The 19,116-nt window shown below is 34.9% G+C and overlaps 1 protein-coding gene and 1 long non-coding RNA gene across 3 annotated transcripts in view; one reads left to right on the top strand and one right to left on the bottom strand.

Moving 5' to 3' along the window:
- Positions 1-19,116, top strand: part of galntl6 (polypeptide N-acetylgalactosaminyltransferase like 6) — a 253,291-nt gene that overhangs the window by 15,785 nt on the left and 218,390 nt on the right. The gene's annotated exons all lie outside the window — the stretch shown is intronic.
- LOC306873789 lies at positions 20-5,908 on the bottom strand. 2 transcript variants are annotated; one of them, XR_013784526.1, is made up of 4 exons: positions 5,813-5,908; positions 4,109-4,198; positions 1,143-1,236; positions 20-475 (listed from the first exon to the last, which is right to left on the bottom strand). It is a non-coding gene; the product is annotated as an uncharacterized lncRNA (long non-coding RNA). The 2 variants fall into 2 exon arrangements; XR_013784527.1 differs by having other exon boundaries at positions 261-475; positions 4,109-5,075; positions 5,813-5,870.

Raw genomic sequence — 19,116 nt, 5'->3', positions numbered from 1 at the left:
ATGAGATCACATGTTAAACCTGAAAATTCCCATGTGAAACATATAATTACATGTGAAACGTAAAATTCCCATTAGAGACCCATGGAATAACATTTGAAACCCATCAACAATCTATGTTAAACCTACACCACATGTAAACCTGCAACTTCATGTGAAACCCATGTAAAAATCATTCAGCAAAATACCACAGAAAACGGTAGGCCTACCATGTTCTTTTGTAGGGCCTATAGCCATGTTTCCCAACATTAAAACAAATAATTCAAATTGAGCTTTTATTTCATTTCAAAAATATGCAGTACAAATTGAATGTTTAAAACAAAGCAAAACCAAATTAAAATTATACATTAATATCAATAAAAAAAGACATCAATAAAAAAAAAGCCTCTAAAACGATTATGTATAAGGGCATGTGTGTGTATTGTGTGTTTGTGAACGTGTGTTGTCTCAGTCCTCTGTGCCTCCTTCAGCAGGCATCCTGTTTTGGGATAGAAAAACAATCAAAGATTAGGGCAGTGCAAACACAAGTCTATCCTGATAAACTAAGCAAAGTAAATAGGGTCAATCAGAGCAAATAATGCAAAAGTGCTGCTTCAGGGTGTAACATCTCGGTGCTCTTTGGTTGTTTGGGATAATTAAGATATAAGAACTTAGGAACTCCAAGGCACCCGAAGTAAGTAGAAAAAAGTTAAAAAGCCTTTATTTCATTCATGGCTTAAACATTAAAATAGGTGACAGATCCACCTACGTGTTGGGTAATTTTGGGGTAATAGGGTCAATTTTGATTTCATGATATACGTTTTATTTTAAGGTTGAAAAAAAGGTGTTTGAAGCTGCTTTTGATTTTCACAGATGACTGATTTGCTGTGTTCGGATTTAAAGACTGTTAGCTATTAAGCCTATATATTTTTAGTGATATTATTATTATTAATTTGTAATTGTATTGTTAATAGTGTCATTAAATGTTTTGTGAATATGCTATGGAAACAAAAAATGCTGGTGAACAGCAATGTCGTTTTCATCTTGGCTTAAAACAACTGTATAAGAGTGATGCGTCTCTTTTATAAAAAGCACTTTTGACAATTTGTGAATAAATCACAAAATAGACTGAGGAATAGACTGATGTTGGATCATCTGAAGATTACCTTTCTGCTCGTCTCCTCAGATCTTTTAACTTCTGTGCCATGCAGACCTTGATCTCAGTGCCTCCGATGCCTGGGTGTGTCTTTTTGACATGGTCTGTAAGAAATGAGATTGATAATATTCAAATTTGAAAACAAGTTTGGAGTTAGTTGCCAAAGAGAGCCTAAATAATACAATAATCCATACTGTGTAAAACAGATGTCAGTGTTTCATCCAAGAGTGCAAAAGTATTATTTTCATTAGAGTATGACCTCTCTTTGCTTTGGAGATGTGAAAAATATTTTTTTTGTGTGCTAAAGGAGTCATGAAATGGATAATCAAAATATTCTTGATATATACACATTTAAGAGGTGAGATTAGAAAATGATATTTTTAGTGCAAAACACTTTGCAAACTTTATGAACTCCAGGAACAAAATATAAAATACCAAAACTGCATTTAAAGTGTCAACGATTTTGATTTCTGACCATTAAGGAGAGAATGTACAGTGAAATGACAACGCGACATGATGTGACATAACTGCCAGATTCAAACTGTGCTTTCGCATTATGGTTGGTGCTGAGCCAAAGACGGACGTGCTCAGCACTTTTCATATATCACAACTATTGATGTGCTGCTCCTTTAAGAAAGCAGGTAGAAGAATTACTACACCGTGTTGTTTGTCTCTTCAGACTTGCCATAGTTCTCAATGCATGCAACAACCCTGAAGCACAGCTGAGCACTTTTCATCATCTTTTACACGTTTTGTCTTCATAACTCTGAAGAACTTATGTCTGTAAGTGATGGTTAAAGTTGCATTTTCATGACAACCTTAATTAAAGACCGTTTGAATTACATATTTGTGTGAAACCTGTTAAAAACAAACTATAAACAATTTATCTTATTTATGCTAGATCATCCATGTGTCAAAGATTCAGCTCTCTAATCAATCAACTTTTGAGCCAGTCCAAAGAAGTATTGAATAAGTATCAAGAAGTATTGAAATAGTACACTTACAAGTATACTACTAGTACACTGATATTTGTATACTTACTACATAAAGTATGCTTAAAAATATACTTGAACTTTACTTAAGTATACTTAATAAAATTAATTTAAAGTATACTTCTTTTTGTAAGGGTAGTTTTTTAGAACCAAAAACAAAAAAGTGCATATTAGATGAAACCATGGTTTTTAGATGTAGTAATGTATTGCTTGTTGAACATAGCTTGACCGATGGAATCTGTACTATAACCACTCACTAGTGTTGTCAAGAATATCGATATTTCGATAAATATCGATACTGAAATATCTGAACGGTACCAATATTAATTTCCCGAAGTATCGATACACCGATACTAGCGGAGCTGTCACTTTCATTTCTCTCCAAAGGCACGTGGACAAGCACCACACGTGACAGCACTCGTCTCCTTCGCTCTGGTTAAATAGCAAAAGTGAAATGAATAGAAAGATGACTGCTCTGGGTGTTAAAGAACACAGCAGGAGCGCTATCTGTAGGGATCTATGATCTCCGCGATGCAGAGAACGCGCACAGAATCCAGTCATAAAAACTGAATTTACAGTTTAACGCGGAATGTCACGGAATTTGTCAAAGTTTGGATGAATTAATCAAAAGTAGGTCATTACACTTAAATCAAATCGCGATATGGACTAGTATCTGTAAATATTAAGCTGCAAAAGTCGATTTAAATATGAACCCTGAATGTTCTGCGCGTCTCTGTGTGAATGTGCTGCACGTGCGGTTGTGTTTACTAATGTGGCGCTCGCGGTGATTTCAGCGTCTGCCGTCTCAACGAGGACATAAATACATCAACAATATCTCCAGAACTGATCTGAAAGGCACTTTACGAGCATTTTACCATTTAATTTGAGTAAAACTAGCTCATATCATACACACACAGACTTTAAAAGTATTCACGGCAACCCGTCAAAATAAAAGTTTGGTTTAACTTATTATTTAAGCCTATTAAAGACCGTGTGCCAGAAATAGGCTATATTACTATTATTTAGTAGAATGTACATAATACTACTACTTACTACTACTGTTAATTTTTTTTAAAGTATTTTTTTTTTTAAATATTTAAATTTTAATAGTAAATCCCCTTCATTTGCCAAAAATGTAAATGTTTAATTTTCATTAATTCAAATATAAATTAATTAAAATTATTTTATGCCTTCATCTGATATCCAGTAAAATGTAAATACACAACACAGAATTTCTGAGGGGGAAAACACATTTCATAAGGCTACTGTAAGAATAAATAAAAATGCAATTTGTATGCATTCAAATAATAGACATGCTAAAACACAGAATTTGGTAACAATAAAACATAAGGTGAGGAAAAAATAAAACATTTCATATGGCCCTAAACGTGTCATTTTTGTTACACTTTTAATAAATTAAATTTTAAATTGTATAATTTTCATGATTTTAATGAATTAGACATGCTTTTAGATTAATAGCATTTAATTTGACTTAATTTTTTAATTTCATAAAAAAAAAAGAGTCCAGAAAAATTCAAACTGAAAAAAACGGAATCCAGAAAAATTAAAATGGAAAAAATTGAATGTAGAAAAAAATAAAACAGAATTTGGGGAAAAATAAAACTGATTTCATAGGGCCCTATATCTGGAAATATTTTGGTTATGAAGCAAATGAGAATATCAACAAATAGAACTTTGGATTTTAATTAGTACATGTATTAGTAAACGTTAGTTGCAATTAACATTTAACTAAGATTAATAAATAAATCAACAAATGCAGTACCTCGAGACATTTTTTTGTTCATGTAAAATATACCGCATGTTCTCGACTTGTTACATTTATCTTTAAATTAAAAAAATTACCCCCTTAATATTGTGGCAGTTTTTTTCACCGTGGTATCGAAAATGGTATCGAATATCGATATTTTTCAAGGTATCGTATCGAAGTTAGAAATTCCAGTATCGTGACAACACTACCACTCACCACGTACTCCTGAATGAGATCTTTAGGGTCCTCATTAAGATAGATACAGAGTCCTTTGATGGCAAGTTCACGAGCTGCATCAATGTCATCCTTAAAAAAATAAGCCAGAGCAGAAAAAGAAAGGTTAGTTACAGACATTACTCAAAACACAATTAAACAAAAGAGCACAATAGGTCTCATTCACTAAAAGTTCATAATTTATATTATGAGTATGGCAAACATGCATGTTATATTCTAGAAAACAGATAATAGCTTGATATTATGATGTGAAACGTAATGCAATTAACATCAAGTACAAAAAATAGAGTATGAATACATGCAAATAATTTCTAGTGTGCTAACCTGAAGCTAAACAATGCATTTTTTAAAATCAGTTTAATCTACTGAACATTTAATGTCATGTCTGATGCAAAATGGGTTAAGGTGGGGTAAATAATGAAGAAAATACAGCTAGACTGACTGCTTTACACCTTATCATATCATGTTGTGTGATTCAATGAAATACTCTTGACCCATAAATTTAGCAGTCTGACAGGCAAACCCAATGGAAAATCATTCACTAAAAATAAAAAATGCATTAAAAACTTTAAGAGAGACCTCACATGGGTCATTTGAATCACCAAATGTTAACGTCAGTGCTATCAGCATAGTAAAAACCTTTGGTAAAAACTTGTCCATATGCTGTGCAGACACAGTGGGAGAATGGCAGGTAACCAGCTGGAACCTAACTTTCCCCTTGAATTACTCACCCTCAAGTCGTTTGACAACCCTAGGACATCCGTTCATCTTTGTAACGAGCTTTCTGACTCGCGCCCATAGACAGCAATGTAACTGACATTCAAAGCGCAGAATGTCAGTTACGTTGCTGTCTATGGGCGCGAGTCAGAAAACCTACATACACTGACGGAGCATGGAGCGCTTTTGTCCATTGCTGTGATAAGACAACGGCGACGAACCCCTCCCCCACCTAAATACAAACCTAAAGTCAGTGGAGGGTAGCTCAGAGGTAACACAGATTGTCGAATCTGGTCCTAAAAACACATAGCTGCTATCAGTGAACTTGGAAGCAGCGGGTTTTCTGACTACAAAGCACAACAACGTTGACATATTTAAGACATTTTTTTTTAACCAATTTCAATGCTTTACGTTCCATGTAAAGTGCAAAAACGTTTAACGTCAATCTCCATCTCGATATAGTTAAGACTTGTATAATTATTCTTTGTCATAAGGTATTATTAAACCTTGCTCTTATGAAGCATTAATAAATTCAGTTAGGTTTCCCCTTGTTACACGTACGCATTCTTTCCTATCAACCCTCAGCACAAAATTCCGTTAAATATTTATAATCACTGATTTTGAAAATCTAAGTTAACTCTAAACGCTGTGAAATGAACACTTTTTAGCCAATGTTGACGGGCATTAGCCTATTAATCGCCTGATGAAAACTTAGTATCTATTTGTGAGTGATTTAATTGCAGTTTGGAAAATTACGAGTAATATTTAACCTTATAGGCCTAACATTAAGTTAGCAGCTAACGTTAGCTGCTACCTCAAAAAAAAATTCTGCGATTACACTCGACGAAATATGCCGTCGATATGATTTAAAAGCGTGTGGAGCTATCTTAAAACACTATTGTTGCATTTAATCTGACAATGAATGCATTTTTAGTATTATCATACGATTTTTTAAAATGAAATTCTTACCTTTTAACGAGCTTTGGAAACATGTCAGTCAGTCCCCTCAAGTGTGCTTTCCCAGACCAACGGTTCTGCTTTTCAAAGCGCATGAGCGGATGCTCTCGTGCACGTTGCTCCCGCGTAAATGATAAGAGAACTTCACAAAACTGAATTAGATTAATTGTACACAATGGAATTAAATTGAGAAGAAAATGTAAAGTAATCGTGTGACATGAGCTCATTTTAATTAAGTAAATCAAACAGCAGAAAAAAATAATTTTACGTGATCACCATTTGTTGGAAATCTGAATCAATTTGAACATTTTCTTGCAAAGTGATTATATCATGTTTTGATGACTGTTGAATTTCATTTAGACTTTACACAATAAAATTATGTTTGCATCTCAAACATAAATTTATTAAGTAGACTGTAAGTGTATTGTTTAAGTGAATTCAGTAAAACTGCTTTTCCTTTTTTTTCAGTGCGGGTCTAAACACGGGTTTAAAACAATCATGTGCAAACGTAAAAATATATGCATATTTTTAGGAACACATCTACAAAAATATGCCTGTATTTCAAGTTGATCAAATAATTTAGAAATAGACGAAATTGCGTGGCATATAGTGTTGTAGCCGCGTCTGTTCGATTTGTAAAATGTTATAAGGCTACTCAGTTTCGTGGTAATGTTAACCATGTTCTTCATGTAACGGCCTTTTGACAGCTTTGGCTGAAGTTGTCCTTGTGTTAATGGTCATGTAATAACTTCTGTATGACCTGGCAATAAACATTTTTGTAAGTGTGTCTATAATATGATAGTCTAAAATGATTTTATTTCGGTTGCGGGTCGGGTGGTCGGTTCTATTTTAAGCGGGTCGGATGCGGGTGCGGATTTACAAAATCGGACCCATGCAGGACTCTGCTTGTCAGTACTTACCACTTAATTATCACTTTTGTATCCGGCACTAGACTGCATAGCTCAGCTTATGGGGATGAATGAAACATCAACATCGTGAAAGTTGTGTTTGGGTATTTGTTCATATAACATTTTAATTATGAATGAGTTTCAAAAAGATCAGAGTCAGTAAAATGATCTGAACTTCCCATTACAATGAAGCTGAAAATGTACAGTATTTGTGACGTGTGTAACATGATTCACATGTTAAAACCTATTAAAACATGTTCAAATATATTTCACATGTGCTCCATATTATAACCTATAGTAACATGTTTCCACATGTGCTCCATTATGTTCACATGTGGTGACATGAGGTCACACGTGATCACATGTGAAAAACATGTGATAACATGTGAAATTCATGTGTTTTTTCTGTAAGGGTGAGGGCTCCCTCTGCTGGTTTGGCATTACAGTTTAACTTTCTTTAAACTTTTTTTAAAGTATCTTTAAAAAAGAAATAAAAACAATTCTGACCCCAAAATTTTGAATAGTTTATATTGTAACACAAAATCTCTATTTTGACTAAATACTGCTTTGCTTCACAGGAATTAATTACATTTTAAAGTATATTAAAATAGAAAACATTTATTTTAAATTGCAATAATATTTCACAATATCATTTTGTGAAATAATATTCAGTATTTTTTTTATCAAATAGATACAGCCTTGATGAGCATAAGAAACATCTTTAAAAAACTTTATTGATCCAAACATTTGAACTGTAGTGTATTGTACAGTAAACATGATTTCTCAGGTAACCTAAAATGTACATCATTTAGTTACATCAAGGGTCAAATCAAATATAAATAGCACATTAAAGTTAAAAGTTACACACTTTTTTGTGTGCATGTTGTGTCTGGTATAAAGAATGCTTTTGCTCAGGTGACCGAAATGTCCGCCCAATAGAGAAGTTTTGCTCAGCAAGAAAAAAAATTAGAGGGAACATTGCTCCCACGGGTCCTTAAATTTAGCTAAATTGAAGATTTTTTTAAGGCCTTAGACAGTTTTAAATACATTAAATGGTATAAGAAATAATTTTTCAAATTGCCTTAAATAGATTTTTAAGAATTCTGCAGATACCTTGTAAATAGTGAAATAAAACTCTTTCCTTGATATTCGTTGATATTTGTGTATTAAAAAGGTTTTTGATTGACATTTATGGTCTTTTTTTATTTGGGCTAGTTAAATAAATTTTCGGGCTACCAAAATCTGAAGAGTACCTGCCCAAAGGGCTACCAGGGATTTTTAAATTTTGCGAGCCCTGTACATTTTATCACCACTTTAACAAAACATAACGTTAGGAGGTCTAGAACATAAAATTAAGCAGTACTAATACTAATACTTTTCAATTATCTTTTTTTTTTTTTTTTTTTTTGTAAAAATGAATCGAAAGGTAATAATGATCTGTTGGATGTTGTATTGATAACGAGAGTTCACCCAAAAATGAAAATTCTGTCATTAATTACTAATTAATTACATTCCAAACCTGTAAGACCTGCATTCATCTTCAAGACACAAATTAATAAATGATGAAATCTGTGAGCTTTCTGACCATGCATAGACAGCAACGGCAACTGAAACGTTCAAGGCCCAGAAAGGTAGTAAAGACATTGTTAAAGACACAGTTTTAACGATGTCCATACTACCTTTCTGGGCCATAAAATGTTTCAATTGCATTGCTGTCTATGCAGGGTCAGAAAGATATCGAATTTCATCAAAAATATCTTATTTTGTGTTCCGAAGAAGGTCTTATGGGTTTGGAATAATATAAGGATGAGTGTTTAATGACAGAATTTTCATCTTTTGTTAAATTTATCTTGGAATTTTCTTTACTTGGTATTTTAAAAAGTCTTATAATTTACGTTTATAAAACACTGTTTCTTAATGTTTTGATCAGTATTGATTTAAATAACCTCCAGGAGAAATTCCATCATGGACTGCAAATTATGTTTATAGATCCCCCAACTCCCACCCCCCGCAGAACAAGTTCATATTTCAACTTCAGTGAATAATGGCTTAAATTTTTGTCATATCGTATGACTTTTGAATAGAGGTCATATAGACTTCTTTCAATCTTTTTATTGATTGATTTTATTGATTTTTTTTGTGAAAGATGGTTTGCTAGAAATGTAATAGTCACATAATAGCATATGGGTTTTGAATGGCATGAGTATGAGGAAATAATGGAAGAATTTTCAAAATTTTGCTTTGTTTTGTAATAAATGACCCAGTTGCATCAGTGTATGTTAGTTTTTGGACATCATAATAATCCTAACTTTTTATGCCTCTGAAGCTGGCAACCAGGCAAGTTCTACTATTTACTATTCAATCAAATCTTGAAGGACAGACTCTAGGTTACACTTTATTTTGATAGTCCACTTTAGACATTCTACCAACTATAAGTAACTACATGTCAACTAATTCTCATTAATTTACAACTACATACTAACTCTCAGTAGGGTAGGTTTAGGGTTAGTAGAATAAGTTGACATACTTGCAAAGTTTCTCATAGTCAGTATGTTGTATGTTGGGGACCCATCAAAATAAAGTGTTAGAGGTTATTAAGCAGACAGTCTACTAATAATCTAATGACTGCTAGTTGACATGTTGTTGCAAAGTTACTTACTGCTAGTAGAATGTCTAAAGAGGACTATCGAAATAAAGTGTTAACAAAATCTAGCCTTACATTATTTCCTGGTGAATATTCCATTTCACTCTAAAGTACACCACAATACGTCAAATGCATTGTTGATGCCATTTTAAGTCACACTTGTTTTATCTTAGTTTGCCGTATGAGTATCGGTGTTATGTGTGCTGCTGCTGCGACTGCATAACTGTTTTGAAGCCGCATGCAGCACCAGCAATTGATCCTTTTGAAAACGTGGCTTTGTGTTACTCAAATTACACTTCAGCTCTCTATTGATCGGAATGCTGGCTGCAGCCTTCGCGTCGCGTAGTGTTGTTATTAAGCTAATTTATCCTTGGAATCAACGAGTAGAAAGTTGAATTAAGTGTGCAGTACAGTTAAATTACCTTTCCTGTACTCAATAGCTTATACATAAATATTTAGCCACAGAATCCCTGTGCAGGTCTACAGCTGTTGTGTTGCCAACTGTTCATTATGTAGAAATAAAGCACAGCAGACACATGCATCAAAGCCCTCATTGACACCTGGCTGTTCTCAGAAGCTCTCTGGGTCATTAGAAGACAAGCTCCTCTCTTCTCAGGCTGCTGCTCCTTTGCTTTCCTGTTATTTATGACATCACGTGAACTCATAAAGTCCATCCTAATTACACTTCACTTAAGATTAATGGCCCATATCATCCAGATGCATCTACCAAGTTTACCTTATTCCCACACGACTGATGGATGTTTCCGTGGCTCCTCGAGATTCCCCGTAGCCACTGAACGGAGGTTTATTAGTAAAAGAATTGTAACGAGGCGCAAACTCCCTCATTCAGCATTCACAACATGCCTGGACCTGCTTGAAAACAATTTTCTTGGCTGAAGCCGAAGTGATTTGTCTCACCTTTTTGTCCCAAATTAATTTCCTTTCGCTCTGTTCTCCCACGATGATCATTGTCTGTTTCTGTGTCGGTTCAAAGTACTAGTAGTTGCCTTTCTTTTAACTCTGCGCTCAGAGGACATTTCTCCTGCCTTTCATGCCACTGCTAATGTAGGATCGTTACATTAAAGAGATATCTCAATGGCCCTCACCTTAAAGGTTACATCTAAAGGGGGTTGTTAAACTCTGCATGGGTGAAAAACTTGATGATGCTTTGAGTGAGTCCCATCTCTTAATCTTACAAGGCCTCTTATAGCACTAATGGTGACATGAGCTGATAATTACTTGATGAAAGTCTTTAATGTTCTCCTGATATAACCTCTCAGTCCATGTATTGCTTTAGAAATATTGCAGATCTCTTCTTCCCCCCCTCACTTCCAGTCCTTGTACATTCTGTTGCTTTGATGTTGCAGCTTTATTGATATAAATCTTTGTTGTAGCTCCCAGTTCAGCTCCAAACTAATACGGAATACAACTTTTTTTGGCCTTACGTTTTATCCTTGTCATGATCGGCTGAAGGGAAGAGGAAACAAGATGCAAGTGAAATGACAGGGTTTATTGATGAAATGAAGTGAGACACCGACAGGACTGTGGTACTGGAGTGACACAGGAACTGGATGGGCTACACGGTGGAGTGGTGGTGAAGACAGACCCAACGACGACAGGGGAACTCCAGACACGAGACGAGGACACGACGACACCAACACGAACTCCGATCCACGAACACCAGACGGGACACCAGATGACGAGATGACGACGAGAAGACTGGAACACTGTACGTGGGTAGACATCAAGAACAATCTGGCAGAGGAGAGGAATGAGAGAGAGGTATTTATGGTAGAGGAAATGGGCTACAGCTGGCTCAGTGATGAGACACAGCTGAAGGGAGTGAGTGGATGACGGCTCGGCCACGCCCCTGCACGTACAACACGCACGCACATGACAAACCACGGGACGAGGTGAGACCGTGGGTAAGTGAACCGTGACAATCCTTGTCTGTAAAATCATTGGATTGTGACCTAATGAATAGAGACTATGAATAATAAATAAAAGACGAAAAAAATATATATATACAGAATATATTTTTACAAGGCTGTTCACTACTCTTGAGCGGAGAAGAAAGATTTGAGATGTTTATCAAGTTCGTAGTTGTTTTTGTTTTTGTATATCAGAGGCAGTTGTTGGCTGGCGCAGGACACCCCCTGAAGTTTGTGATTTTATATGTGCCATCTTTGCTTGTGAGCTTTCTGGTCACAGTTGTTTTTTGAGTCAGTAACTTGAGCTGTAAATGTCATGTGATGCAGGTGTTCGTACATAAAGTTTGGTTCTAACACTTTTTTTTTAATGTTTGCATTGACCCTGAAATTTACATTATTAATATATCTAACTAATGCCATCTAAAATGTAAGCAAAATCTTTTTGAGATGTACAAATGTTGATCTGTTTTTTTTAGGTTAAGCAAATCTTGAATTCATGCAATTAAAAAGTGAGATTAATCAGAATGTAGCATCACATTTATTTAATCCATTTTCCTGATTTGACATTATTTGTTTGTGTTTTGCACATTTATTTGCCTGTTATGGTTTTCGTTGTGTTAGGTTTAGGGTAGGAGTGAGGTTATGAACTCAAAATAGCAATATAATAATAAAATAGAACTAATGTATATAGTATATAGGCCTATAACATATTCAGAATATGTAATATAAAAAAGTGATGATGATTTAGTTTAGGGATAAAATCTCTCTATTAACTAGTTGCTTATTAGCATGCATACTACTAACATATTGACTGTTTATTAGTACTTATAAAGCATATATTAATGTTTTATTCTACATGATCATATTTTAGATCCCTTAATCTTACCCCATGCCTAAACTTAACAACTACCTTACTAACTATTTATAAGCAGCAAATCGGAGATTTTTGAAACAAAAGTTATAGTTAATAGTTAGTTAATAGTGAGAATTGGTCCCCAAATTAAAGTGTGATCATAGTATGATATGTGGACTTAAACAGATCTGAGCAAATATAAGCAAGCTAACATGCAGTAGGCCTATCTCTTCCATTCCATATGTAGAAAACTTAATTCACTGTGATTGAATCAAAAATGTAAATAAAGCAAGATAACTAAGAACAAAAATAGCAGAGTAGTCAAGTCACCTTTATTTATATAGCGCTTTTAACAATACAAATTGTGTCAAAGCAACTGCACAATATCAAATTAGGAAAAATAGTGTGTCAATAATGTAAAATGACAAGATTAAACACTTTTCAGTTAAAGGCATTTCATTATTGAATTCAGTGATGTCATCGTCCAGCTCAGTTCAGTTTAAATAGTTTCTGTGCAATCAGGTCCTCACTGGGGATCTGTCTCTGGGGCTCATCTAGGTGTCCTCGTCTCCGCTGACGTTCAGGGCTGTAGAGGTCATCTCTGGGTGCTGATCCACTATCTGATCTGGATATGAACTGGATTTGGTGACTGCAGTGACCATCTGGGCTGGATACGGACCGTATCGGGTATCCACGGTGACCTCGGAATAAGAAAAAAACAGACTAATATTAGCGTAGATCTTCCATCTTCCATCTTCTTACGATGTAACAAGTACATCAGGTGTTATGGGAAGTGTTCCTGGTTCCGGTTGACCTAGTTAATGCAAGCCTAACAATCCTTTAATGGATTTGAATATTAGAAGCGTATTAGTGTGTTATGTGTACGCCAGGTTAAAGAGATGGGTCTTTAATCTAGATTTAAACTGACAGAGTGTGTCTGCCTCCCAAACAGTGTTAGGTAGATTGTTCCAGAGTTTGGGCGCTAAATAGAAAAAGGATCTGCCCCCCGCAGTTGATTTTGATATTCTAGGTATTATCAAATGGACAGAGTTTTGAGAACGTAATGGACGTGGAGGACTATAATGCGATAAAGTCCTTTAGATACCATATTCATTATTTACAGTAGTTTCACAAAGAAATTACATTGTGAAGAAAGCTGCTTATTAACCGAACTCCATGCATGCGAGAGTAAAGTGCATGCCAATTACATGCTAATAAAATTGCTAAAAATAAAAGTGAACAGATTTGTTATTCATTTTGAACAAGTCATAATAATAACATTAATTCAATCTTCAACCAAAAATCAAGCAATCTTGATTGCTGTAATCTATCATAACATAAAAAAGTAGCTATGTATTTTTTAGAGAGAAAAAAAACTTTTTTTTTCAGTTGGTGTACTGTAATTACTGTAATAACATCATCTACCAGTAGGGGCTAGTGGGACCATGTTAACAGCCAAGACTTGCCCACTGGTTTTCACAAAAAAAATTCTCCTTAAATGATTTGTTGTTCTTGTCAGATTCATTCAGATGAACATTTGCCCCATATAAATAAATGAGGTTAGCCTAAATACATTTTGCCCATGTTTGCACAATATCAGCTTACTGTGCATCTTGGGAGTTGACAGCAGGGTACAGTGAGTGCAGTTTGCCCGTGATGGGCACTGTCGGAGGTGGACAACATCCTCTCAGAGCTTTTCATGCTGATCTGTAACAACACGGTTTCTACCTACACTGATCAAACCGTACCATTGCTGAAAAGCTTTTTATGCCTGGTGGTTTCTTGTTTAATCTCACGAACACTACTGTCCATGAGATCTTGAATCTAAAACCATAACAAAGTCAAACCATGACAGCCTTCTCATCATCCTTCCAAAAAACAAATCAGGACAAAAACAGCAGTGATGCATTCCTGTCATCCTTTCCTCAAATCAACATGACACCACCAGCACTTGATGCAATCCTCTCTGCTGAGTCTGACAGCCACTTTGTGACTGATTTGTTTACATGTGTTATTGTTTCTCTTCTTCTCTGTGATGTTATTTGCGTTGCATTGTGTTCTCCAAATTTCCAGGCAGTCTCTGTAAGAGACACCACGACAAACACAGGCGAGTCTCCAGTACATTCAAGACCGCTGTCATCTCCCTGATGTCTCATGTCAGATGACAGATGATCAGTTACAGCAAGCTCGCGTGGGCTTAAGAAATGTTGGACCCCTAATGAGTACCACTGCTGTGTGTGTGTTTGTTTCGCTTGACTAACCGGTGCAGCACATCTCAAGCATAAAGTCTGCTTGATGTTACACCGAGCGTGAATGGCTTTATTGAATCCTCGCATGAATAAGATGTATTGGGTAAGATACTTTTCTTATTTGCGTCTTTGAGAAGTTTTGCGCCCTGAATAAGGCATTTACAGGAGAAGTTGTTCATAACTTCTGCCGCCTCTCGTCACATGTCTCTTGTTCTTTTGCCCAGATTCATAAAGCAAGAAGCCGAAATTGTGTGGCTGACAATCAGACACGCAGAGCAGCACACCTCCTTAGAAGCGCACATCATTGGGAATGACAATCGAGGTAGATTTTGCAGAAAAGCCTCATTTGGCTGCTCCTTTGTGAGCCTCGAGATTCCAATCACTGACATTCAAAGATGAGATTGGCACAGCTGTCTCTTTGTGGTGACACGGCCCTCTGTGTGTCACCGGATGATTGACAGCTCCCCAGCTCTGTTGTCTTCAGGTCTGCAGAGAATTGCCCAGCACCAGAAGTCAAACTAGAAACTGTACCCATTTTTTAGGGTGTTGAATTATACAACAAGCCTATACTGAACATCAAGGCAATGTTGTGGTTTTTTAATAATTAATTATTTTTCTCAGGAAAACTAAACAAAATGCACCCTCTCTTTGTTTCATAATTCTACCAGCTCTTGCTGGCATTTCAAAGCAACAGGACTGTGAAGTATATCACAGGGTCAACCTGTGATTGAGGTCATGATCAGGACAATAAAATGTCAGTAGTTAATTTTCCAGTGAAATTTCACAGAAATAAAAAAAAAATAAAAAAGTTGAACACACTTTTTATTCAAATGTATAATAATAGTAACAATTTACAGTAAGTCTCTGTTTGTTATTAATTGATATATATACTAATACATTTTAACATTTCAATTAGTATAATCCAGCATTGAATCATAAACAAAAATGAATCAACAACTATTATTAATATATTTTTTTAAGTTACATTAACCTTTGGTAAAATGTAAATTAAATGGGCTGTGCTACAGAATCCCTTAAAAATGGCTTTATAAAAGGTGTGCCAAGACCCCCCCCCCCCCCCCCCCCCCACTACTTTTTGAGCATGTTAAAGGCCTCATAAGAAAAAGCCCAAACGACTGAAAAAGAATTATAAATATAGTTGCAAACAGATATGACTGGGGCTTGGGCCTGTCATTGCTGCTTGCAAAGGTGCACTGTGAGAACATGCATTTAACTCTCTGGCAGTCTAGGTGTTCAGTTAGATTGATTGATTGATTGATTGATTGATTGATTGATTGATTGATTCATTCATTCATTCATTCATTCATTCATTCATTCATTCATTCATTCATTCATTCATTCATTCATTCATTCATTCATTCATTCATTCATTCATTCATTCATTCATTCATTCATTCATTCATTCATTCATTCATTCATTCATTCATTCATTCAACACTCTTTTTGCTGTGGCATTACAAAGTATTATCACAACATTAATGTTAAGTTTGAATACAATATTAACAAAATGTCTGTAGCCTTAATTATAAAGATTGCTTCAGCTTAGTAATTATTCAAGTAAACTCAAGGACAATTCATGAAGAACAAAAAAATATTGAGGAACAGTTGTTTACAATTGCAATACAATTGTTGTTTGATTTAATATCAGCATAATATAGTGGCAGATATATTAGGCTGCATTTGAACAGCCTGGTCTAATGCACAGATCTGATGTTTTGACACAAATAAGAGTTTTAGTTCTGCTTGTCAGAGTTTATTTAAAGGGACAATTCACCCAAAAAAGGAAACCTCTGTCATATTTTACTCTCCCTCATGTCAATCCATCTGTATGCCTTTCTTTTTTTCTTCTGTGGAACATAATGATAACCAAAATGGTTTGGTTACCAACTTTCTTCAAAATATCTTTTCATTTTATTTTTTATTTTTTTTGTGTGTGTTCCACAGAAGTCCTGTAGGTTTTCAACAACATGAGGTTGAGCAAATCATCACAGATTTAACATTTTTGGGGTAAACTTTCCCTTAAAGACAAACTGATACTGATACTGCCAGGATAGATATTTTTACTAAGAAATACATTCAGTCATTCATGAGTGCTGCTGCATATTCTTAGTACCGACTTGGTTGGAAAAATGCCAAATATTTTAACATCTTACTCTGTAATAAGATGCCTGTTAACAGAGAAGCTATAATGCAAAGCAGACTCTCAAATGATGTGCATTCGTTGATGTCACCAAATTACCTTATATTTGCATGTTTATGTTGCTCTCTTATGGATGACTCCCCCAGTAGCTATATTAATATAGACACCACACCCGTGTTTATCTTTCCTGCACAGGGTTTAGAAATGTAATTATGGCTCAGGCGGTGACATTTTTGTCATTTCGCCTCTGAGTGGCTGATAGCATAATGAACAAGCTAAGATTATCTTTAGGCTTTTCACCAAATCTGCAGGCCCAGTGTAAACAGTGTACATTTTCATATTATATAAACTCGAATATGTTGAGCAAGTGCGCTAGAGTTCTAAAATGTGGAGTTTCTTGTTATATAATATAATGAACAGTAACCTGGATCTCTCGATAGAACAGCATATGACAGTATTAACATTGCCTTGAACATCATAAAAGGATTTAAGCCTTATATAATATTGTGGAGATTATCTGGTTATGGTGTTTTGTTGAACAAATTCACATTTCCAGCACCAAAATTACATGTTTGGACAATGATATAATGTTAATCCTTTGAATTACAGTATATACTTGAGTTGGCCACATTACATGAGGATAGTAGGCCTAACTAAAAGAAAAACATCTGAAATGTGTTTCAGGTGATCAGGACTGACATCTGTTATTTTACATAAGGAAAAAAAGACCAGTGCACAAAATGAAAATTGTCATACTCATTGTCATGTTCATCCAAACCTGTTTGACTTTCGTTCTGTGGTTCTTTTGAGGAACTATGCTTTTTTGTGTTTACATTAATACCTTGGCAAGAATTTAAACTAAAAATACATTCAGTCATTCACATGTTGACACATTCACGTGTGTTACCGCAAGGAGCTTCACAGAGCACATATGCAAATGTACACATGAACGTTTGAAAGCAACAAGTTGTCAGTCAAATAGCCTTCAAGTAGCAAACTGAATTGATACCCAATACTGCCGATACCAGAAATATTTTTTTCTAAAAGGGATAGTTCACCCAAAAAAGTTTAAAATTTTGTCATTGAGTTTACTCATCCTAATTCCAAACCTAAATGGCTTTCCTCTGCTGAACATATTTTAAAAATGTATATATTCTTGTGTTGGTCACATTACATTGGAATTGGAAAAAAAAAAAAAACATCTGAAATGCCTCTCAGGTGATGAGGAGTGACATCTCTGTTATTTTTTAGAAAAAAGGGCTTTACACTCGACCTGTGGTGTAGTTGACCCAAAAATTTAAATTGTTATAATTTGTTCACCTTCATGTCAGTCCAAACCTGTATGACTTTCTGTCTTCTATGGATCTTTTGAGATTTTGAGAGGTTTGGTTCATTTGTGTTCCCCAGAAAGAAAGTCATGCATATTTGGAATGACATGATGACAAAGTCTTTGGTTTTGAGGGAACTATGCCTTTTTGTGTCTAGATTAATACCTCATTAAGACATTTTTACTTATTTATTTCGAACAAAACACAATATAAAACAAAATATATAAACACAACAAATTGTTGCCAAACCAAGGAGAAACCACGTCCCAAAGACGCTATACATTACAAAGTGTCCGAAAAGGAGTGGGATGAAGCAAAAGCTTATTATTTTTCCCACCCCCTATGCAATTCCATAACGTTCCAGTATATCTTTTTAATATATTACATCAGTCCCTGTATTATTTTTATATATTCCTCACAAATTAACAAAATCCACAATAACTAAACCCCAACCACATGGTTTTCATCCAAAACAACCAATCCTTCTATAATCACCTATCACAATCAACCTTATAACCCCCACAACCCTCACAATCACCCTATACATCCACATATCCTTTTAATAAAGTGTTTTAATACAACGTTTTAAACTGCTTAATATTTATACAATGCTTTAACACCTGCTCCAAACCATTCCACAACCGCACCCCACAAACAGAGATGCACATACTTTTTAAGGTTGTTCTTATATTAATCTTTTTAAAGTTTAACTCTTCCCTCAAGTTATAACCACCCTGCCTTTCCAGAAATATGTTTTGCAAGTTTCCCGGAAGTAACTTATTTCTTGACCTGAACATAACTTGTGCAGTTTTAAATTTAACCAAATCAATGAACTTCAATATATTAGACTGTAAAAGTAATAAATTTCTCTGTTCCAGATATCCCACATTATTAATAATTCTGATTGCTCTCTTTTATAATATACTTATTGATTGTAAATTAGTTTTGTAGGTATTTCCCCAAATTTCCACTAATACATTATAATTTACTAATACAGTCAGTCATTCAACTGTTGCTGCATTCACATGCATTACTGCAAGGAGCAAGTACTCTTCAAAGAGCACATACACAAATATGCATGTAAAAGTTTAAAAGCAGCCAGTTGTCATTCAGACAGCCAAAACTGTCAAGTTGATTTGGTACTCAGTACTATACTTTAGAAAGATTTTTTTCTCAGTACTGACTTTCTTAGTAATGACACCAAAAAAAGAAAAGAGCAGTCTGTCGTGATTTACAAACATG

The sequence above is a fragment of the Barbus barbus genome, assembly GCF_936440315.1.
Source record: "Barbus barbus genome assembly, chromosome: 8".
Taxonomy (NCBI): Eukaryota; Metazoa; Chordata; class Actinopteri; order Cypriniformes; family Cyprinidae; genus Barbus; species Barbus barbus.
Note: the sequence above shows the minus strand (reverse complement) of the source record. Positions and strands in the feature narration are given on the sequence as shown.